The 24607-nt window shown below is 35.0% G+C and overlaps 1 non-coding gene and 1 pseudogene across 1 annotated transcript; both read left to right on the top strand.

The window, feature by feature from the left end:
* The first annotated feature begins 7469 nt into the window (after window positions 1–7469).
* Window positions 7470–7577, top strand: LOC149777113 (U5 spliceosomal RNA; annotated as a pseudogene).
* Window positions 7578–20333: 12756 nt separating this feature from the next.
* Window positions 20334–20449, top strand: LOC149777112 (U5 spliceosomal RNA). The gene has a single exon (XR_016416386.1). It is a non-coding gene; the product is annotated as a U5 spliceosomal RNA (small nuclear RNA).
* The last annotated feature ends 4158 nt before the right edge of the window (window positions 20450–24607 follow it).

The raw sequence follows: 24607 nt of genomic DNA, 5'->3' as shown, positions 1-24607 counted from the left end.
CTCCCCCCAAACACAAAATAAACAAAGACCCACCAGAATATGCAACGCTCGCTAAACAGATATGGCCTGCTGGATAAAGTCGAGGAAAGAGACTGTCTAAATAGAGTCTATGAAGGTCCTGTCTGTACAAAATCCCACCGAAAACAACAATACAATAACCTAACCAGCCCACACACATCATTTCTATCTATAGGAACCCAACAATAAGCAGATAAGTATGCACAACAACAAAGTAAACTGCGTACATGCATACACAAACACACAAATCCACACAAAATAAAAATAAAACAAAAATAAAAAGTCAAATTTTAAAAAAAAATACATCTATTTTCATTTTTATATATAAGGAAATCAAACAAAAAAGGAAGAAATTATAACTAAATATCTTTAACCTCCTAAACAATACATCATATAATGAACCTGAATCCAAACTATCCCAGTAAAATCCTTTCTAGCTGATGTTCACACGAATCTTGGAACAATGACTACCAATGATTAATTACACCCCAGCCGGGATATCAATCAAACAATTCTCCAAGTACAGATAGACCTACACCACAGGGACTAAAACCAAGACTACCGTGCCACTACTGAAAACTAGATAGTTAACCCAAAACTCTTAAGATATGATCTAGATATTGCCAGTCTATACACAAAATCAAATGCAGTTACAACACAACACACACAAACAGCACCACACCGGACTTTAATGACTATGGCAAGTCACTCAAAAATAATAACGATAACGAAATGGGGATGGGAACGGAAACTTTTACCCTGAACTTTCGTAAAGGGAAAACGAGTACGATCCTAAGTTTCATGCATGTCGGGTTCAAGGCAAGAAAACAATCACGAGCACTAGTGTTTGCAAGTATTGACCTGAGAATGGAAACCGACCTGCCTACCGAGTGGGAACGCAGTACAACTCAGAACCCGCATGCAGGGACAACTCGAGATATATGGCGAAACGAAACAAAGATCAACCCTGACGAAAAAAAGAGATAAATAAATAAATAAAAAACAAAAACAAAAAAAAAAAAAAACAAAAAAAAAATACAAATAAAATAAAAAAAATAATAAAATTAAAACTTTTATATAAAACGAAATGAATACAAAAAAGCAATATCACATGGAATCTACATATGGGAGGACGGGGGATACATAAATCACAAACCATGACTTTTAGAAACGAAAAACAGGGTGACACCTCCAACTCTTTACCAGCATCTGCTGGAACGGAGTCATGGGGTGCCAACATAAGTTACTAAAGATTACCGTGGAGAGGAACATTTAATGAGTCTATAGACCATTCTTTGAAGCCTCACTTTGGTGAGGTACCAATTCAATTAAAGTAAACCTCTAGTTCAAATTTAGCATTTTGTTCTCTTTTCTTCTAACCAGATCCAAATGGAAGATAGTAACCGATGATTATATAATCAGGTCTCAGTACTTCCAGTTCGGTACTCACAAAGGTAGTTCTAGTCTATTGTTAGAACATTTATTCCTCTCTCATTGTCATGGTGATAGAAGAGTTATATTTATGCGATTTTGATAGGGATTTAAAGGTCATTGTTTATTCTTGAGAATATGAGCTCAGGTGTGGTTTTCCATGTGTATTTCGGCGATAGTGCATAGTCAGTAATAAGGCCATGGTGATGATCCGGAAGTGAAATATGTGTTCTGTTTACATACTGCTCTGTTGACAGTCCAGCCTCTCAAAAAAACCTTTGGCAAGAACTTCACCGTGAAGGTATTTTTAGATTAACATATGATTTGTACTGATTGTCACACAGTGGAAATGTCAGTCTCGACAACCAAATGTAGAGAACATATAACAAAATTAATTGTGCTATGTCCTGTCAGTGCAGTATTTGAGTAAAGATTAAACTGGTATTAAATCTTTATTATTAATGAACGACACATGAAATTTCAATATGTTATGTATATTGACTTTGAAAAACAGTAGAATGAAATTAGAAATAAAAAGTTAAGTTTTATTTTGAAAAATTTAAATGAAATTTAAAAAGAAGTATAAAAAATTAAAACATTTACTCCAAAATATATAATATTTGTTGAAATGATATTAAATGATATCAGCATGTAAATATTCCTACACCATATATAAGTTCCAATGTTGGATATTTGTCAAATTTTGTCAGAGAAAATATCTTTGTAAGTCAAAATGAGACCATCATTTAAAATACACGAAGACAAAATTCCAATTTGTATTGGTCATTCAAAGTATTTATTAGGGGTCCAAGCAGTTAATTTATGTGTTTATCATGGGGTCACTTCCTGAGTAACACATATCTGCTTGTATGGCCTTCAGTAATTTTTTACAAACATAGTTATAGGGTATTTAGTGAGAGGACAGAGATGAAAACTTTATACTAGAACCTAGTCAAGTTCTCTACTAAATCATTTTAAACCGTCCCAGAATGAAATACAGTTCAAAGGGATAAAATATACTTTCCCCATGTATATTACCCTTGGATGTAAGAAAACAGCAAAATAATATAAGCTGAACACAAAATGCATTCCATTGTATTGTTCAGTTTGGTTACGATATTGATTGGTGTAGTGCAGCATTGTGGCCTATATGATGTTATGGGAATGCTGATGATCCATCTTGCTTTATGCATTATTAATTACTAATAATATTTGTTAACTGACACTCTAAAGATTGCATAAGAAATATTCAAACAGATTATTTGAATTTAACTTTGTACAACTGATTTTGCGATAGCTACATATCCCACATGAACAAATATTCATATATTTTAGAATGTTTGGGATCAAACGTTCACATTCAGTACATCATATAGGCTGACATTGTACATATAGTGAATCTGTAAGGCCCATTTCTGGCTGTGTGCGCTGAAAATATCCCAAAATGTTATTTTCATCATGAGTAGGCCTATGTATGATAACATATTTCAATTTAGTACTATGACAGTGTGCAGTATTGTAGCATCAGCTGATATCTGATTCCATTGAATCATTGAGTTTAATAATTGGTAACCAACACTCTTAATGATAAATGTTGAAACAGATCATTTGAATTTTGTTTGCACATTTGATCTTAACAAGTACATTGTATATGTCCCACATATGTAAATGTCCATCCTGGTTTTCACGTTTTGGGGATCAGAATTTCACATTTAGTTGACGATATAGGATTTATTGGTATCTATAGTTGATCTGTGTGGCCACATTTTGCTGTATTCATCTGCAATATCCAAAATTGTTATTTCCCTCATGAATAAGATCGCTTATAGTCATATATTTTAATTTATTACATTGTCGATTGACCTTCCTGTATACTGGTATGTACTAATGTTTGCACCAATGATCAAACCTCACCGCCCCAACATTGCCTTAAACTGTATGATACATAGTCTACCTGATTTGCTATTTAACCTGTAAATGGCTAAATATGCTTCTAGAAACCCCATATATTTTTAGGATGAATTTATCACTTTAATACATGGTCATCGCTTCACCTTTTTGAGTGTCAGTCTGTCATGTTTAATATTTTTCCCATGCTTGCAACCTTAATGTTATTTTGAAATCACCATATCGAACACATTTTAAATTCATTTACCTACATCTTACTGTTTTCTAGAATCAAGTGAGACATGTTATATCTTTTCAGGTCTAACATTGTATCTGGAACAAAATGTTAGAGTTGGATCAGTTTGGAAGCTCTCCAGTAGTCCGGTGGTGATAGCAAGGTTTCATAAGGACATGTGAAGTGTACTGTCATAAGTGACCATGATTAGTTCATATCACCACACTGATATATAGCACCACAAAGACATGGCTTAGGTCTTCATGAGAGAGAATAACACCATTTTTCAGTAAGGTAGAGCCTCCCTAGAAACTGTATTTTCCTATCCCATTGTCACCTTTTGTAGTTATTGACATTGAAATGGAATGCATTTTTGCTATACAACATGGTAGTGGTCCCATCCGAACTTTAAATCTGAGTGCGCTATTACTTATACAAACAACTGCCTACGTACCTGACATAATATGTGGAACATAGCACCTGTCACTGTTTCTTTAGTGTCTACACCTATATGCATCTGGACAGGCATATTGCGGTTTGCTGCCAAAATCACTATGAGCTGTGTTGCTTCACTAACCCTGGGAAAAATGATATCACTTGTACAGACTTAAGCTACCATTTGTTTTAAATACCATGTATTAGTCAACTTTGCTGTCTAAAATTTGTCAAACTGAATTTTAAAACTTGTAGGAAAATTTATATTTTCAATAAAATGTAGTTTTTAAAATTTAAATGTTTATTTAAATTTCCTTTATCAATAATTTCAAATTGTAAACATATTCTCAGAGAGGCCTTGTACATTCAGGTTTTCATTGCATTGAAAAATTCTTATAATTAAGGAAGATATAGCAAATTAAGTTTTGGTTTCTCAAGAGCACTTGGACCAAAACTTGCACCCTGTGGAACACCAGCACTACACACTTTCTGAAAGGTGTCACGTGTCTTGTTTGTAATAAAATTCAAAAAGACTTCATGTATAAAATTGAAATAGGTGTGGCATGCAAATATAAAAGTTTGACTAAAATTGGCCATAACAAATTGGGCCTGTCAGGAATCAGGTCACAATTAGTACATCCAGTTCAGTACCAATAGATGTAGTTCAAGTCTATTTTTAGAATATTTCTTCCTCTCATTTTGGTGGTGACAGAAGAGTTATATTTATGCATTTTTTAGGGATTTAAGAAGTATTGAGAAACAAATGTAGAGAACATAGAGTAAAATTAATTGTGTTCTATGTCCTTATGGATCTGACCTTGTTCGATTTATTGACAAATGGAGTTTATCAGGAATATTATGTTCCCTGAATATTACTGGACCAGAAGTATGTTAGTTATCACGTCACTTTCTCGCATCATACCTTCTATTTTGTCCTCTTTATCTCACATGTATATGGTATGCATGTGTGTTTGGAAGTAAGTAACATTATCTTATGTTTATGAATTTAGCATTTGATGTGATCTTATTCAAATACATGTATGTAGATGCACGTTTGCTTTTTAGACCAACAAGTAGATCTCCGCCTTTTCTTCTTTTTTCTCCCCTGACATTACCGGTAGTGTCAGAAAAAAACAAAAGAAGCGATGATCTACTTGCTGGTCTAGTTTGCGTGGAATATGTATGCAAATGTATGTACAAGTATTATATTTGCATATGGTCATCCAAAGTGTATCAATTTAGCGTTCATATATATACCAATCATGTGCTGCAAAATGGCATTAAACCCAGTAAAACCAATCTGAATAATCAATCCGCTAATAAAAAGAGGCGTGATCTAACGATTGTGGACTAGATGTATCAAAGTTTTGGAAATTAAGATCTGTTAAGTGTATATTTGAAACTCGTCTGCAGTAAAAACGCCCTGTGTATATACATGCACGAGTGTGTGTGTGTGTGTGTGTGTGTGTGTGTGTGTGTTTTGACTGAAAATCAAAGAACCGAAGGTACTGTAATATTAATTGCATTTGAAAGATGCAAGTTGTTTTTTTCTTGTTATTGTTGGAAAATGGCGTCAAACTCACAACATCACGCTGAATATGAGTAAACAGTGTGTGTGTGTGTGTGTGTGTGTGTGTCTAATATCAACGAACCTAAAGCACCATAAGCTTACGTCCATGTGCAAGTGGCAACATGGTTGGGGTTTTTTGTTTGTTTGTTGTGATCTGTTCATTATTTTTTTCTCTACCTATGAGCATGTGCCATGGTATATTTCATCTTCGAACTAATTCTAAGAAATTAATAAATTCTTTGGGAAAGGCTTATTACATCGGCTTTACAATTTCATTAATGATCAAAGCTGCTCAGATTTGCTCCTTGAGGCATCTAACGAAACCAAATTAAAGCAAAACAGACGAAATAACATTAAGGAAATTTTTTTGACTATGGCTGCCTAAAAATAATTCAAAAAGAACAATCTTAAAACCATTCACATGTCACAGAGTACCAGCAAGTTTTAATATGCAACTTTGGAGGCCTCGTATTTCTAGCTACTTTTATGTATTTGTGATTGAAAATCTCTAACGAAATCTGAGTTGTTACTTACATAAACTTTGTATTACTATTATTTTTGATGGATAGTAACACCGGCTGCATTCATTTAAACTCAAAACATACAAATCTATGAAAACGGCATGACACGTTTCCGACAGAAAATAATTTTCAATGCTGGCGATGTATCACAGCAGGTGACATATCTTAAAAGAAATGAAGAATTTACACGTAAGTATTAAGGTTTTAAATGCTAATTTTAAACTACATGGAATTAAACGGGAACCCGGATGGCCGAGTGTTCTAAAGCGCTCGACTTTACCAATCACTGCCATCTCATCTCGATCCACGTGGTTCGGGTCTCGGGGTCGGTCTATGTGTGTATATGAGAAAGGTTGCCATTAGCCTCTCGTGAGTCGGTGGCTCTTCCCGAGGTTTTCTCCAGTTTCTTATGCCACTATTTATACTGGCCGCCATGTATAGCCTATCACGTGCGGAAAAATGGCGTTATTCCCACAACAACAACATGGGAATATGTTATGCGCCTTTTTCGCGAGTTGGATCTAACAGAGAAGCAGTTTTAGCAGTAGGAAGAGAAACTCATTGATGCTCATTTTACAAAGAGTTTTCAATTTAATTTTCCTGAAATCTATACCTCAAAAGCCGAAATCTAAGCTGCGTACCACTACCGAAACGAGAGAGGAAACAATGCTCTAAATATAGACTGGGACTACTTTTGTGGGTACTGATCCGGAAGTAATAATTGCGACTCAATTTCATTAACGGCAGCCTAAACATGTCTGAATCTTTACTTAACCATGTGTGGACCACCTATTGGAATTGTACCAAACGCAATAAAGACAGTTAATGGTCTAAGCTTGGTATAACATACCCTAGTTTGCTAGTACATATGCCAGGTTTAAGGTCTACATTACTCTCCTCGGAGAAGACAGATGATATCCCAAACATCTGAAACATCCACACGTTGCATTAATCTAAAATGGAATTTTTTTTCTTCAAGTAAATTTTGATTTCCTATATGAATAAAACACCTGTTATTTTTTTCCAAATTAGTAATCTTTTCCTGATGTATAAATAGGTAGTTATAATCCATCTCGATAACTCGAACATCTAACGAATGTGGATTACATCCCTTTTACTGTCAAATTAACTCCCCCTGCCTTTTCCACGACAAGAAATATAGAAATATTAATTAGTATCCTTTCTACCAGTATAAAGAAAATAAATGGGTTTCACTGAAATTCAAAATAGCCAATAGCAAAATGACACTGTATATTGAAAACTATGACCCTTTTGGATCTTTGTAGACATAACCATTCCACTATCGTCTTTACAAAAGCATTTGGAAAGTTCAAACTATTTCTCTTCAAAATAAAGCGTGAAAGTATAATGATTACTCTGGTTTCTCTTCACATCGTATTAATCTTTCGCATTTTACTAAAGATTACCTGGTTTCTCTTCACATCGTATTAATCTTTCGCCTTTTACTGGATACAAAAGGAAGGTAAGCAGTGATTCAGGAGCAAGTGGAATTCAGCTGGGAAGCCGAACCGTTTGGTGAGTCCGTTCTAATCTATCTCTTTATTCTTCCTTACACGACATTGCCACTTAAATATCACAGCCCCTTTAAGGACCCTGTCGCAACACACATCACCACTACACATTAAATTCTAACGTTTACCGTATATCAGTACAAATAAGCATACTGTTTCACTCATACAAGATGAACAGCGAAGAGGTATGTAAGCAATTCTTACCCAAGCACGCCTTCACCGAAACGGAAGAAGGCAGACTTTTCACCGCAGAAAGATGGGACTATGTCCAAGCGGTAGATCTGTCCCAAGTCCATGCGGCGGAAAGACCGGCAACCCCCGAAATCCTCGGGGCACTAGCCGCCAGGGGAGTAACCCTCGAAAACATGGATTTTATCACAAATATAGGAAGAGGGATTATGCTGATCTATCCTAAAAACAAAACCAAAATAATTAATTTTGAGAGTTTTACTATAAAAGGGAAGACAGTCCTGATCACAACACCACCACCCATAACTAGGTTTACAAAAAGAAAATTCATAGACATACACATTACCAGATACCCAAATGAGTTCCCTATGGACTTGTTTAAGGAGGGAGTTGAAGCCAGACTGGGTGTCGGAATTTGTAAGGTTAGGTGGGAGACATTGCGGGGGTTCCCGACAGTGAGAACTGGAAAGAGAATAGTGCAGATTGATGCTGCAGACGTAGATAGGGTGCCAGAGTTTTTTTAAGGTACATGGTTTCGTGGTACACTCGTGGTACCCAGGGTGCAATGTCACACGCCCCTGCCTCACTTGCGGAAAAAAGGGCCACGTGAGGAGAGATTGCAGAGAGGCAAACGGACGTGGTACATATGCGGCGGCGGTGTCAAGAAGTGATGATCTGTTCGGACACATCTCCGACGATGGTGGCGATTCTGATCATGAGCCGGACCAGGAGGCTGTCAGCATGGAGCAGCCCCAGCCCCCAGCAGCTCCAGAAAAGGAGGAGGAGGAGGCTATGCAGAGTGAGGAGGAGGCGGCGCTGGAGGACGAACACGATGGTAAACGGGCGGAGTCGGGCAGTGAAAGTGTAACCGAAACAGATTACCAAACTGTAGAACCACGAAAGAAAAGAAAGAATCAGAAAACCAAGCAATCCGAATTAAATGGAACCAGGCCCCCAAAAAACAATGACAAGGAACAACAAAGAGGAAAACAACCTATATCAGACCCCATCAAAATCGTCAAAAGCAGCCTCACACGAAATCAGCGTGCAACAGCCAGCAAAACTCATATGCCCGCACAAGAGCAAGAAGCAGCACCAACAACAAGAAGCAGCACTATCAACCAAGCACATAAATACAACAACCACCAAAAACAAGGATCACCCAAACACTACACCAACAAAATACAAAACAATAACTAAAACACCAACCAAAAGCCATAACCGCTAACAAGCCACCACACACAACCACTGCCAAAACTCATAATGCAGAATAAACACTCAGTAACCCTTATATTCTTTTTCTATGGAAATGGAGCAAGAAATACGCATTCTATCTCTAAATTGTAATGGACTAAACCATGATAAAGCCAAACAACTCGTACATTTTGCAAGAAATTATCACATTATCCTGTTACAGGAAATACACGACATAAACATTCAAGTAATACAATACCTGGAAAACAATTTGGATGCTACACTCATAGTACAAAAAGATCTAATTAACCCAAGATCAGGGGTAGCTGTTATATTAAATAAGAACATAAAAAATAATAAATGGAAAAACTACAACATACCCGACACACTAAAAGGTAGGGTATTACACATTTTTATTAACAGCATACACATAATTAACATATATGCACCAGGAAATAAAACACATAGGAGACACTACTACCAAACCTTACAAGAATACCTAAGAGAATTCAACCTCGAACACATGTTGATAGCTGGAGATTTTAACTGCACTATATCAGACCTGGACCGGAAGGGAGGAATGTCTGAATTTGACAAAGAACTTGCCCCCACCGTATCCAACCTGATAGAGGAACACTCACTAACAGATTCATACAGATTCAAAAATCCAAAAGGGAATCAATTTACATATCACTATAAAAACGATGGAGCCTCGAGACTAGACAGAATATATGTAGATGACCAAAACAAGGAAAATATAATAAACTCTGAAATCCTCCCTTTTAAACTAGCGGACCATAATGCTACTTCTGTAGTAATAAAAACCCGAAACCCACACAAGTGGGGAAGGGGACAATGGAAATTAAACAATCAGTTACTACAGTTGGAAACATACCAGCAGGAAATTGCCCATATTTTGACCAACCACGATATACACTGCAATAATATAATAGAAGAATGGGAACAAAAAAAAAAAGGATATTAAAAATATCTCCCAATCATATGCACTCTCCATAGCAAAAAACAAAATGTACATTCAGAGGGAATGTCATTATATTATCCACCACCCTGAATCCACAAACAAAGATATACAAACGGCAAAAAGCGTCCTACATACACTGAAAGAAAAAGAAGAAATAGGAAATAGACTCAGAGCTGGTAAATTCCACTACATTTACAAAGAAGGGAGGCACCTATATAGGAAAGAGGAGATTAGAAAAGGTTTGGAACGAAGCATCACAGAATTAAAAGAAGGAGAAAAAGTCCTAAAACATAAAACAGAAATACTAGACTATATACATCAATTTTATGCAAATCTATACCAATCACAAAAAATACCAACATCCAATATAACACATTACATGGAAAATGTAAACTTTCCGAAACTAAGCCAGGAGAATACAGACCTATGCGAAAACCCCATCACGGAACAAGAAATAATAAACGCAATCAACCAACTAAACAAGGATAAATCCCCGGGATTAGACGGCCTAACCGCTGAATTCTATAAGACTTTCCAAAAACTACTAGCACCATTATTATGTAAGATCTTCAAGGAAATTTTCAAACAAAAAGAAATGTCCCCAAGCATGAAACAAGGACTAATCACGCTAATTTACAAAAACAAAGGGAATGCCAATGAATTAACAAATTGGCGACCAATCACTCTACTAAACACAGATTATAAAGTACTAAGTAAAATACTGGCCAGTAGAACCACCACTACACTTAACGATATAATCAATATAAATCAAACATGCGGAGGTGATGACAAAAATATTCTAGACAACACCTTATCAATCAAAACCATTATAGACTTTATTGAGAGCCAAAAGGATACCGGAGCGATGATCCTAATAGATCAAGAAAAGGCTTTCGATAGGGTTGAAAAAAATTACATAACTGAAATCCTAAAGCGTTTTAATTTTGGACCGATTTATAAAGAGTGGATAGAAATCCTGTATAACAACATATCAGCAGTAGTACAAACTAATGGCGCGATTACAAACAAATTCCCGATAGAGAGATCGGTGAGACAGGGATGCCCTTTATCCATGTTACTCTATGTAATGGGCATCGAAGCGCTAAGAATCAAAATACAGAGCAATGAAAACATCAGAGGGATACATATTCCTAACCTAAAAGAAGAAATAAAGATGCTACAGCACGCGGATGACTGTACCAATTTTATAAAAGACACAACCTCATATAAACATCTAATGCAAGAATACTACAACTATGGAAAAGCATCCGGATCCCAGATAAACGATGGGAAAACCGAAATCTTGTTACTCGGGAACTGGCGTGGAAACTATCCAGGTTTACCACCTGACAAAATAAAGAAACACGTTAAAACACTCGGCATTATTTTTGGAAAAAACGCGAAACACTTAAACTACCTAAATGTACTAAACAAACTAAAAAGACAATTACTTTTGTGGAGCTCGCTGTATTTTAACCTAATCGACAGAGCCCACATAGCTAAAACATACCTTTTTAGTAACATATGGTATGAGTTTAGTGTTATAGACTTTGATATGCAGTACATTAGGAAATTCGAAAAGGTAATATACCAGTTCATATGGAATGGGAAAATACACAAACTAAGTAAACAGACACTGCTAAGAGAAAACAAGAAAGGGGGGCTTAACATCCCTATTCTTGCTATCAAACAAACGGCAAACATCATTAACAGAATACAAAAATTACAAAACCTGGACGGAAGACCATGGAAAAACATATATGTTTATTTCTTTGGATATATCTTAAATAATTTCCCAGAAATATATAAAAATAACAAACTAACAAAGAAACTCAAACCCCCAAACATCGCATATAAAATAAAAAACACAATCATAGAATACAGAATTAACAAAGAAATATGGAGCTTACAGGAAGAAAAAACATACGGATACTTACATAACATTTATACAAACCAACACAAAACACAAATAGAACATCTACACCCAGACCTAAACTGGAAACCAATCTGGGAGAAATGGGGTAAAATAAAAAACACCAACACTCAAACAAGATTATATCTATACCTACACGATGCATGGTGGACAGGAGAAAAAGCCTTCTTTAGGAAAATCGTCCCATCCATACCACAATGTATCTTATGCAACACTCAATACGATAGCAAACGACATCTAATTTTATATTGTCCAAATACAAAAACACAAAGGGATGCCATTAAACAGGAAATAAAAAATTCAATAGGGAATTTCCAGACAAAACAATTATTGTACACGGACAACATAGAGGATAAAAACTTATATGATGAGATAATTCAATACATAAATAATATCGTGCAAATTAGAAACGATAAAATATGGACTACCAAGCCATCCGAATAACATCCAACATGTACAAAGAACTAACACATACACACACGCATACATTAAAACAGTAGGCAGAAGGGGCAGCGGGCATAACTCTATTAAAGAGTTTATCCCAACGGAAACCCAAAACCCCATCCTGCGATCACAAACTAACCATAATCAGGACTGTCTACCATTATATATAAAATTCACCACCAAAACCATTCAACCAATTACGAAATTAAACAACACAGAAACAGTACACAGAGGAGGCGGTAGGCAAAAACCCTATTAAGGAGTTTATCCCAATGGAAACCCACCATCTCCAGCTGTGACTGTCTTATTTTGTGCAGATCCAATCCCTCCACCTATACATGTACGGTAAACCTGGCCATACTACAAAAACAACTATTTCATCCCGACTAGCGAATATAGCTATAGGCATATAACAGAAACAGATGTGAGGGCTAGAGAATTAACTCTCTTCAAGAGTTTATCCCAAGGGAATCTTAGTCAACACATCTGTAACTGATACCCCCTCCCCCCAAACACAAAATAAACAAAGACCCACCAGAATATGCAACGCTCGCTAAACAGATATGGCCTGCTGGATAAAGTCGAGGAAAGAGACTGTCTAAATAGAGTCTATGAAGGTCCTGTCTGTACAAAATCCCACCGAAAACAACAATACAATAACCTAACCAGCCCACACACATCATTTCTATCTATAGGAACCCAACAATAAGCAGATAAGTATGCACAACAACAAAGTAAACTGCGTACATGCATACACAAACACACAAATCCACACAAAATAAAAATAAAACAAAAATAAAAAGTCAAATTTTAAAAAAAAATACATCTATTTTCATTTTTATATATAAGGAAATCAAACAAAAAAGGAAGAAATTATAACTAAATATCTTTAACCTCCTAAACAATACATCATATAATGAACCTGAATCCAAACTATCCCAGTAAAATCCTTTCTAGCTGATGTTCACACGAATCTTGGAACAATGACTACCAATGATTAATTACACCCCAGCCGGGATATCAATCAAACAATTCTCCAAGTACAGATAGACCTACACCACAGGGACTAAAACCAAGACTACCGTGCCACTACTGAAAACTAGATAGTTAACCCAAAACTCTTAAGATATGATCTAGATATTGCCAGTCTATACACAAAATCAAATGCAGTTACAACACAACACACACAAACAGCACCACACCGGACTTTAATGACTATGGCAAGTCACTCAAAAATAATAACGATAACGAAATGGGGATGGGAACGGAAACTTTTACCCTGAACTTTCGTAAAGGGAAAACGAGTACGATCCTAAGTTTCATGCATGTCGGGTTCAAGGCAAGAAAACAATCACGAGCACTAGTGTTTGCAAGTATTAACCTGAGAATGGAAACCGACCTGCCTACCGAGTGGGAACGCAGTACAACTCAGAACCCGCATGCAGGGACAACTCGAGATATATGGCGAAACGAAACAAAGATCAACCCTGACGAAAAAAAGAGATAAATAAATAAATAAAAAACAAAAACAAAAAAAAAAAAAACAAAAAAAAATATACAAATAAAATAAAAAAAATAATAAAATTAAAACTTTTATATAAAACGAAATGAATACAAAAAAGCAATATCACATGGAATCTACATATGGGAGGACGGGGGATACATAAATCACAAACCATGACTTTTAGAAACGAAAAACAGGGTGACACCTCCAACTCTTTACCAGCATCTGCTGGAACGGAGTCATGGGGTGCCAACATAAGTTACTAAAGATTACCGTGGAGAGGAACATTTAATGAGTCTATAGACCATTCTTTGAAGCCTCACTTTGGTGAGGTACCAATTCAATTAAAGTAAACCTCTAGTTCAAATTTAGCATTTTGTTCTCTTTTCTTCTAACCAGATCCAAATGGAAGATAGTAACCGATGATTATATAATCAGGTCTCAGTACTTCCAGTTCGGTACTCACAAAGGTAGTTCTAGTCTATTGTTAGAACATTTATTCCTCTCTCATTGTCATGGTGATAGAAGAGTTATATTTATGCGATTTTGATAGGGATTTAAAGGTCATTGTTTATTCTTGAGAATATGAGCTCAGGTGTGGTTTTCCATGTGTATTTCGGCGATAGTGCATAGTCAGTAATAAGGCCATGGTGATGATCCGGAAGTGAAATATGTGTTCTGTTTACATACTGCTCTGTTGACAGTCCAGCCTCTCAAAAAAACCTTTGGCAAGAACTTCACCGTGAAGGTATTTTTAGATTAACATATGATTTGTACTGATTGTCACACAGTGGAAATGTCAGTCTCGAGAACCAAATGTAGAGAACATATAACAAAATTAATTGTGCTATGTCCTGTCAGTGCAGTATTTGAGTAAAGATTAAACTGGTATTAAATCTTTATTATTAATGAACGACACATGAAATTTCAATATGTTATGTATATTGACTTTGAAAAACAGTAGAATGAAATTAGAAATAAAAAGTTAAGTTTTATTTTGAAAAATTTAAATGAAATTTAAAAAGAAGTATAAAAAATTAAAACATTTACTCCAAAATATATAATATTTGTTGAAATGATATTAAATGATATCAGCATGTAAATATTCCTACACCATATATAAGTTCCAATGTTGGATATTTGTCAAATTTTGTCAGAGAAAATATCTTTGTAAGTCAAAATGAGACCATCATTTAAAATACACGAAGACAAAATTCCAATTTGTATTGGTCATTCAAAGTATTTATTAGGGGTCCAAGCAGTTAATTTATGTGTTTATCATGGGGTCACTTCCTGAGTAACACATATCTGCTTGTATGGCCTTCAGTAATTTTTTACAAACATAGTTATAGGGTATTTAGTGAGAGGACAGAGATGAAAACTTTATACTAGAACCTAGTCAAGTTCTCTACTAAATCATTTTAAACTGTCCCAGAATGAAATACAGTTCAAAGGGATAAAATATACTTTCCCCATGTATATTACCCTTGGATGTAAGAAAACAGCAAAATAATATAAGCTGAACACAAAATGCATTCCATTGTATTGTTCAGTTTGGTTACGATATTGATTGGTGTAGTGCAGCATTGTGGCCTATATGATGTTATGGGAATGCTGATGATCCATCTTGCTTTATGCATTATTAATTACTAATAATATTTGTTAACTGACACTCTAAAGATTGCATAAGAAATATTCAAACAGATTATTTGAATTTAACTTTGTACAACTGATTTTGCGATAGCTACATATCCCACATGAACAAATATTCATATATTTTAGAATGTTTGGGATCAAACGTTCACATTCAGTACATCATATAGGCTGACATTGTACATATAGTGAATCTGTAAGGCCCATTTCTGGCTGTGTGCGCTGAAAATATCCCAAAATGTTATTTTCATCATGAGTAGGCCTATGTATGATAACATATTTCAATTTAGTACTATGACAGTGTGCAGTATTGTAGCATCAGCTGATATCTGATTCCATTGAATCATTGAGTTTAATAATTGGTAACCAACACTCTTAATGATAAATGTTGAAACAGATCATTTGAATTTTGTTTGCACATTTGATCTTAACAAGTACATTGTATATGTCCCACATATGTAAATGTCCATCCTGGTTTTCACGTTTTGGGGATCAGAATTTCACATTTAGTTGACGATATAGGATTTATTGGTATCTATAGTTGATCTGTGTGGCCACATTTTGCTGTATTCATCTGCAATATCCAAAATTGTTATTTCCCTCATGAATAAGATCGCTTATAGTCATATATTTTAATTTATTACATTGTCGATTGACCTTCCTGTATACTGGTATGTACTAATGTTTGCACCAATGATCAAACCTCACCGCCCCAACATTGCCTTAAACTGTATGATACATAGTCTACCTGATTTGCTATTTAACCTGTAAATGGCTAAATATGCTTCTAGAAACCCCATATATTTTTAGGATGAATTTATCACTTTAATACATGGTCATCGCTTCACCTTTTTGAGTGTCAGTCTGTCATGTTTAATATTTTTCCCATGCTTGCAACCTTAATGTTATTTTGAAATCACCATATCGAACACATTTTAAATTCATTTACCTACATCTTACTGTTTTCTAGAATCAAGTGAGACATGTTATATCTTTTCAGGTCTAACATTGTATCTGGAACAAAATGTTAGAGTTGGATCAGTTTGGAAGCTCTCCAGTAGTCCGGTGGTGATAGCAAGGTTTCATAAGGACATGTGAAGTGTACTGTCATAAGTGACCATGATTAGTTCATATCACCACACTGATATATAGCACCACAAAGACATGGCTTAGGTCTTCATGAGAGAGAATAACACCATTTTTCAGTAAGGTAGAGCCTCCCTAGAAACTGTATTTTCCTATCCCATTGTCACCTTTTGTAGTTATTGACATTGAAATGGAATGCATTTTTGCTATACAACATGGTAGTGGTCCCATCCGAACTTTAAATCTGAGTGCGCTATTACTTATACAAACAACTGCCTACGTACCTGACACAATATGTGGAACATAGCACCTGTCACTGTTTCTTTAGTGTCTACACCTATATGCATCTGGACAGGCATATTGCGGTTTGCTGCCAAAATCACTATGAGCTGTGTTGCTTCACTAACCCTGGGAAAAATGATATCACTTGTACAGACTTAAGCTACCATTTGTTTTAAATACCATGTATTAGTCAACTTTGCTGTCTAAAATTTGTCAAACTGAATTTTAAAACTTGTAGGAAAATTTATATTTTCAATAAAATGTAGTTTTTAAAATTTAAATGTTTATTTAAATTTCCTTTATCAATAATTTCAAATTGTAAACATATTCTCAGAGAGGCCTTGTACATTCAGGTTTTCATTGCATTGAAAAATTCTTATAATTAAGGAAGATATAGCAAATTAAGTTTTGGTTTCTCAAGAGCACTTGGACCAAAACTTGCACCCTGTGGAACACCAGCACTACACACTTTCTGAAAGGTGTCACGTGTCTTGTTTGTAATAAAATTCAAAAAGACTTCATGTATAAAATTGAAATAGGTGTGGCATGCAAATATAAAAGTTTGACTAAAATTGGCCATAACAAATTGGGCCTGTCAGGAATCAGGTCACAATTAGTACATCCAGTTCAGTACCAATAGATGTAGTTCAAGTCTATTTTTAGAATATTTCTTCCTCTCATTTTGGTGGTGACAGAAGAGTTATATTTATGCATTTTTTAGGGATTTAAGAAGTATTGAGAAACAAATGTAGAGAACATAGAGTAAAATTAATTGTGTTCTATGTCCTTATGGATCTGACCTTGTTCGATTTATTGACAAATGGAGTTTATCAGGAATATTATGTTCCCTGAATATTACTGGACCAGAAGTATGTTAGTTATCACGTCACTTTCTCGCATCATACCTTCTATTTTGTCCTCTTTATCTCACATGTATATGGTATGCATGTGTGTTTGGAAGTAAGTAACATTATCTTATGTTTATGAATTTAGCATTTGATGTGATCTTATTCAAATACATGTATGTAGATGCACGTTTGCTTTTTAGACCAACAAGTAGATCTCCGCCTTTTCTTCTTTTTTCTCCCCTGACATTACCGGTAGTGTCAGAAAAAAACAAAAGAAGCGATGATCTACTTGCTGGTCTAGTTTGCGTGGAATATGTATGCAAATGTATGTACAAGTATTATATTTGCATATGGTCATCCAAAGTGTATCAATTTAGCGTTCATATATATACCAATCATGTGCTGCAAAATGGCATTAAACCCAGTAAAACCAATCTGAATAATCAATCCGCTAATAAAAAGAGGCGTGATCTAACGATTGTGGACTAGATGTATCAAAGTTTTGGAAATTAAGATCTGTTAAGTGTATATTTGAAACTCGTCTGCAGTAAAAACGCCCTGTGTATATACATGCACGAGTGTGTGTGTGTGTGTGTGTGTGTGTGTTTTGACTGAAAATCAAAGAACCGAAGGTACTGTAATATTAATTGCATTTGAAAGATGCAAGTTGTTTTTTTCTTGTTATTGTTGGAAAATGGCGTCAAACTCACAACATCACGCTGAATATGAGTAAACAGTGTGTGTGTGTGTGTGTGTGTGTGTGTGTCTAATATCAACGAACCTAAAGCACCATAAGCTTACGTCCATGTGCAAGTGGCAACATGGTTGGGGTTTTTTGTTTGTTTGTTGTGATCTGTTCATTATTTTTTTCTCTACCTATGAGCATGTGCCATGGTATATTTCATCTTCGAACTAATTCTAAGAAATTAATAAATTCTTTGGGAAAGGCTTATTACATCGGCTTTACAATTTCATTAATGATCAAAGCTGCTCAGATTTGCTCCTTGAGGCATCTAACGAAACCAAATTAAAGCAAAACAGACGAAATAACATTAAGGAAATTTTTTTGACTATGGCTGCCTAAAAATAATTCAAAAAGAACAATCTTAAAACCATTCACATGTCACAGAGTACCAGCAAGTTTTAATATGCAACTTTGGAGGCCTCGTATTTCTAGCTACTTTTATGTATTTGTGATTGAAAATCTCTAACGAAATCTGAGTTGTTACTTACATAAACTTTGTATTACTATTATTTTTGATGGATAGTAACACCGGCTGCATTCATTTAAACTCAAAACATACAAATCTATGAAAACGGCATGACACGTTTCCGACAGAAAATAATTTTCAATGCTGGCGATTTATCACAGCAGGTGACATATCTTAAAAGAAATGAAGAATTTACACGTAAGTATTAAGGTTTTAAATGCTAATTTTAAACTACATGGAATTAAACGGGAACCCGGATGGCCGAGTGTTCTAAAGCGCTCGACTTTACCAATCACTGCCATCTCATCTCGATCCACGTGGTTCGGGTCTCGGGGTCGGTCTATGTGTGTATATGAGAAAGGTTGCCATTAGCCTCTCGTGAGTCGGTGGCTCTTCCCGAGGTTTTCTCCAGTTTCTTATGCCACTATTTATACTGGCCGCCATGTATAGCCTATCACGTGCTGAAAAATGGCGTTATTCCCACAACAACAACATGGGAATATGTTATGCGCCTTTTTCGCGAGTTGGATCTAACAGAGAAGCAGTTTTAGCAGTAGGAAGAGAAACTCATTGATGCTCATTTTACAAAGAGTTTTCAATTTAATTTTCCTGAAATCTATACCTCAAAAGCCGAAATCTAAGCTGCGTACCACTACCGAAACGAGAGAGGAAACAATGCTCTAAATATAGACTGGGACTACTTTTGTGGGTACTGATCCGGAAGTAATAATTGCGACTCAATTTCATTAACGGCAGCCTAAACATGTCTGAATCTTTACTTAACCATGTGTGGACCTATTGGAATTGTACCAAACGCAATAAAGACAGTTAATGGTCTAAGCTTGGTATAACATACCCTAGTTTGCTAGTACATATGCCAGGTTTAAGGTCTACATTGCTCTCCTCGGAGAAGACAGATGATATCCCAAACATCTGAAACATCCACACGTTGCATTAATCTAAAATGGAATTTTTTTTCTTCAAGTAAATTTTGATTTCCTATATGAATAAAACACCTGTTATTTTTTTCCAAATTAGTAATCTTTTCCTGATGTATAAATAGGTAGTTATAATCCATCTCGATAACTCGAACATCTAACGAATGTGGATTACATCCCTTTTACTGTCAAATTAACTCCCCCTGCCTTTTCCACGACAAGAAATATAGAAATATTAATTAGTATCCTTTCTACCAGTATAAAGAAAATAAATGGGTTTCACTGAAATTCAAAATAGCCAATAGCAAAATGACACTGTATATTGAAAACTATGACCCTTTTGGATCTTTGTAGACATAACCATTCCACTATCGTCTTTACAAAAGCATTTGGAAAGTTCAAACTATTTCTCTTCAAAATAAAGCGTGAAAGTATAATGATTACTCTGGTTTCTCTTCACATCGTATTAATCTTTCGCCTTTTACTAAAGATTACCGTGGAGAGGAACATTTAACGAGTCTATAGACCATTCTTTGAAGCCTCACTTTGGTGAGGTACCAATTCAATTAAAGTAAACCTCTAGTTCAAATTTAGCATTTTGTTCTCTTTTCTTCTAACCAGATCCAAATGGAAGATAGTAACCGATGATTATATAATCAGGTCTCAGTACTTCCAGTTCGGTACTCACAAAGGTAGTTCTAGTCTATTGTTAGAACATTTATTCCTCTCTCATTGTCATGGTGATAGAAGAGTTATATTTATGCGATTTTGATAGGGATTTAAAGGTCATTGTTTATTCTTGAGAATATGAGCTCAGGTGTGGTTTTCCATGTGTATTTCGGCGATAGTGCATAGTCAGTAATAAGGCCATGGTGATGATCCGGAAGTGAAATATGTGTTCTGTTTACATACTGCTCTGTTGACAGTCCAGCCTCTCAAAAAAACCTTTGGCAAGAACTTCACCGTGAAGGTATTTTTAGATTAACATATGATTTGTACTGATTGTCACACAGTGGAAATGTCAGTCTCGAGAACCAAATGTAGAGAACATATAACAAAATTAATTGTGCTATGTCCTGTCAGTGCAGTATTTGAGTAAAGATTAAACTGGTATTAAATCTTTATTATTAATGAACGACACATGAAATTTCAATATGTTATGTATATTGACTTTGAAAAACAGTAGAATGAAATTAGAAATAAAAAGTTAAGTTTTATTTTGAAAAATTTAAATGAAATTTAAAAAGAAGTATAAAAAATTAAAACATTTACTCCAAAATATATAATATTTGTTGAAATGATATTAAATGATATCAGCATGTAAATATTCCTACACCATATATAAGTTCCAATGTTGGATATTTGTCAAATTTTGTCAGAGAAAATATCTTTGTAAGTCAAAATGAGACCATCATTTAAAATACACGAAGACAAAATTCCAATTTGTATTGGTCATTCAAAGTATTTATTAGGGGTCCAAGCAGTTAATTTATGAGTTTATCATGGGGTCACTTCCTGAGTAACACATATCTGCTTGTATGGCCTTCAGTAATTTTTTACAAACATAGTTATAGGGTATTTAGTGAGAGGACAGAGATGAAAACTTTATACTAGAACCTAGTCAAGTTCTCTACTAAATCATTTTAAACTGTCCCAGAATGAAATACAATTCAAAGGGATAAAATATACTTTCCCCATGTATATTACCCTTGGATGTAAGAAAACAGCAAAATAATATAAGCTGAACACAAAATGCATTCCATTGTATTGTTCAGTTTGGTTACGATATTGATTGGTGTAGTGCAGCATTGTGGCCTATATGATGTTATGGGAATGCTGATGATCCATCTTGCTTTATGCATTATTAATTACTAATAATATTTGTTAACTGACACTCTAAAGATTGCATAAGAAATATTCAAACAGATTATTTGAATTTAACTTTGTACAACTGATTTTGCGATAGCTACATATCCCACATGAACAAATATTCATATATTTTAGAATGTTTGGGATCAAACGTTCACATTCAGTACATCATATAGGCTGACATTGTACATATAGTGAATCTGTAAGGCCCATTTCTGGCTGTGTGCGCTGAAAATATCCCAAAATGTTATTTTCATCATGAGTAGGCCTATGTATGATAACATATTTCAATTTAGTACTATGACAGTGTGCAGTATTGTAGCATCAGCTGATATCTGATTCCATTGAATCATTGAGTTTAATAATTGGTAACCAACACTCTTAATGATAAATGTTGAAACAGATCATTTGAATTTTGTTTGCACATTTGATCTTAACAAGTACATTGTATATGTCCCACATATGTAAATGTCCATCCTGGTTTTCACGTTTTGGGGATCAGAATTTCACATTTAGTTGACGATATAGGATTTATTGGTATCTATAGTTGATCTGTGTGGCCACATTTTGCTGTATTCATCTGCAATATCCAAAATTGTTATTTCCCTCATGAATAAGATCGCTTATAGTCATATATTTTAATTTATTACATTGTCGCTTGACCTTCCTGTATACTGGTATGTACTAATGTTTGCACCAATGATCAAACCTCACCGCCCCAACATTGCCTTAAACTGTATGATACATAGTCTACCTGATTTGCTATTTAACCTGTAAATGGCTAAATATGCTTCTAGAAACCCCATATATTTTTAGGATGAATTTATCACTTTAATACATGGTCATCGCTTCACCTTTTTGAGTGTCAGTCTGTCATGTTTAATATTTTTCCCATGCTTGCAACTTAATGTTATTTTGAAATCACCATATCGAACACATTTTAAATTCATTTACCTACATCTTACTGTTTTCTAGAATCAAGTGAGACATGTTATATCTTTTCAGGTCTAACATTGTATCTGGAACAAAATGTTAGAGTTGGATCAGTTTGGAAGCTCTCCAGTAGTCCGGTGGTGATAGCAAGGTTTCATAAGGACATGTGAAGTGTACTGTCATAAGTGACCATGATTAGTTCATATCACCACACTGATATATAGCACCACAAAGACATGGCTTAGGTCTTCATGAGAGAGAATAACACCATTTTTCAGTAAGGTAGAGCCTCCCTAGAAACTGTATTTTCCTATCCCATTGTCACCTTTTGTAGTTATTGACATTGAAATGGAATGCATTTTTGCTATACAACATGGTAGTGGTCCCATCCGAACTTTAAATCTGAGTGCGCTATTACTTATACAAACAACTGCCTACGTACCTGACACAATATGTGGAACATAGCACCTGTCACTGTTTCTTTAGTGTCTACACCTATATGCATCTGGACAGGCATATTGCGGTTTGCTGCCAAAATCACTATGAGCTGTGTTGCTTCACTAACCCTGGGAAAAATGATATCACTTGTACAGACTTAAGCTACCATTTGTTTTAAATACCATGTATTAGTCAACTTTGCTGTCTAAAATTTGTCAAACTGAATTTTAAAACTTGTAGGAAAATTTATATTTTCAATAAAATGTAGTTTTTAAAATTTAAATGTTTATTTAAATTTCCTTTATCAATAATTTCAAATTGTAAACATATTCTCAGAGAGGCCTTGTACATTCAGGTTTTCATTGCATTGAAAAATTCTTATAATTAAGGAAGATATAGCAAATTAAGTTTTGGTTTCTCAAGAGCACTTGGACCAAAACTTGCACCCTGTGGAACACCAGCACTACACACTTTCTGAAAGGTGTCACGTGTCTTGTTTGTAATAAAATTCAAAAAGACTTCATGTATAAAATTGAAATAGGTGTGGCATGCAAATATAAAAGTTTGACTAAAATTGGCCATAACAAATTGGGCCTGTCAGGAATCAGGTCACAATTAGTACATCCAGTTCAGTACCAATAGATGTAGTTCAAGTCTATTTTTAGAATATTTCTTCCTCTCATTTTGGTGGTGACAGAAGAGTTATATTTATGCATTTTTTAGGGATTTAAGAAGTATTGAGAAACAAATGTAGAGAACATAGAGTAAAATTAATTGTGTTCTATGTCCTTATGGATCTGACCTTGTTCGATTTATTGACAAATGGAGTTTATCAGGAATATTATGTTCCCTGAATATTACTGGACCAGAAGTATGTTAGTTATCACGTCACTTTCTCGCATCATACCTTCTATTTTGTCCTCTTTATCTCACATGTATATGGTATGCATGTGTGTTTGGAAGTAAGTAACATTATCTTATGTTTATGAATTTAGCATTTGATGTGATCTTATTCAAATACATGTATGTAGATGCACGTTTGCTTTTTAGACCAACAAGTAGATCTCCGCCTTTTCTTCTTTTTTCTCCCCTGACATTACCGGTAGTGTCAGAAAAAAACAAAAGAAGCGATGATCTACTTGCTGGTCTAGTTTGCGTGGAATATGTATGCAAATGTATGTACAAGTATTATATTTGCATATGGTCATCCAAAGTGTATCAATTTAGCGTTCATATATATACCAATCATGTGCTGCAAAATGGCATTAAACCCAGTAAAACCAATCTGAATAATCAATCCGCTAATAAAAAGAGGCGTGATCTAACGATTGTGGACTAGATGTATCAAAGTTTTGGAAATTAAGATCTGTTAAGTGTATATTTGAAACTCGTCTGCAGTAAAAACGCCCTGTGTATATACATGCACGAGTGTGTGTGTGTGTTTGTGTGTGTGTGTGTGTGTGTGTGTGTGTGT

This window comes from Sinohyriopsis cumingii, chromosome 18, assembly GCF_028554795.1.
Source record: "Sinohyriopsis cumingii isolate HCF-2022 chromosome 18, ASM2855479v2, whole genome shotgun sequence".
Lineage (NCBI taxonomy): Eukaryota > Metazoa > Mollusca > Bivalvia > Unionida > Unionidae > Sinohyriopsis > Sinohyriopsis cumingii.
The sequence above is the reverse complement of the archived record's forward strand: the minus strand, read 5'-3'. Positions and strand labels throughout refer to the sequence as shown.